Source organism: Anneissia japonica, unplaced genomic scaffold (genome assembly GCF_011630105.1).
Source record: "Anneissia japonica isolate Jap-2015-1 unplaced genomic scaffold, ASM1163010v1 scaffold287726_len2788222_cov184, whole genome shotgun sequence".
NCBI lineage: Eukaryota > Metazoa > Echinodermata > Crinoidea > Comatulida > Comatulidae > Anneissia > Anneissia japonica.
In genome coordinates this window covers 830,744-831,817 of record NW_022705125.1, presented here as the reverse complement: position 1 = coordinate 831,817, position 1,074 = coordinate 830,744, and positions in this window count along the sequence as shown.

The following is a 1,074-nucleotide window of genomic DNA, read 5'->3' as shown; positions in this document are numbered from 1 at the left end:
GGCCATAAATCCCCATGAGCCCTACCAGGAATTTTTATTCCGGGACCCTAGTCGAGGCTCGTCGGTCCCTTGGTTCGGACACCGCTGTCAGACCCCTGTCTAGAGCCACCATGCTTAACAACAATTTTGACACTGTTCGGGTTATCAGAGTATTTTTTTTCGTGCTCCTCGAATGTACATGTCACTTTGACCGTTTTCAATGAGCGTCAATCTAAAGTACGGTATTATAATTTGTTTAATTTAATTTATTCAGTGTGATTTGCTTTATAATTATATGTGCTAATAATTGTCAATATTACTATATTATTCAGACTCATGGACACTGACCCAGTGGCGGATCCAGGGGGTTCAGGGGGTTCGGACGAACCCCCCCCCCTCTGTGAAGAAACGTAACAAAATATTACTGGGTCATGGCTTACAAAATTCATGCTAAGATGCGGATCCAGACTTCGTCCAGGCGAAGGTCAGGGTGAGAAATCAAAATAAAATGTTGACCATTTTTTCCCAACAATCATACTTACTTTCCTTGACACTTATTTTGAACATTACCATTAGGAAAATGTTTAAATCCACGCAATCCTATACATTACACTTTTACACTGATTGTACCAGAGAGAGGTACATTCACAACACATTATGGTCTTCCACTTCTAGCGCATGATATATGCATAGTAAACGGTATGTAACTACTAATATACTAAGGTCCAGTGGCGTAGGTATGGGCAGTGTAGTATTGGGGGCTCGTTCAATAGGTTTAATCTGGTCTAATGATCTAAAAATATAACTTTGAAAAATCCTATTTAAACTTTAAAAAGACCCTTCAATAATATTAGGTTTTAGAGGCTATAATATTGATTATATTCATTACAATTTACCTATTTACGGAAGCTTAAAGTGACCTTCCGAGTTTCCGAGTTTCCAAGATAATTATCTTGGAAACATGGAATAAACACTTATTAAGAGGTCTTTCCGAGATAATTTATCTCGGAAGGCGTCTTTCCGAGATAACGTATTTTGGAAAGACGGAATTCCAAGATAAAGTATCTTGGAAAGACGGAATTCCAAGATAACATA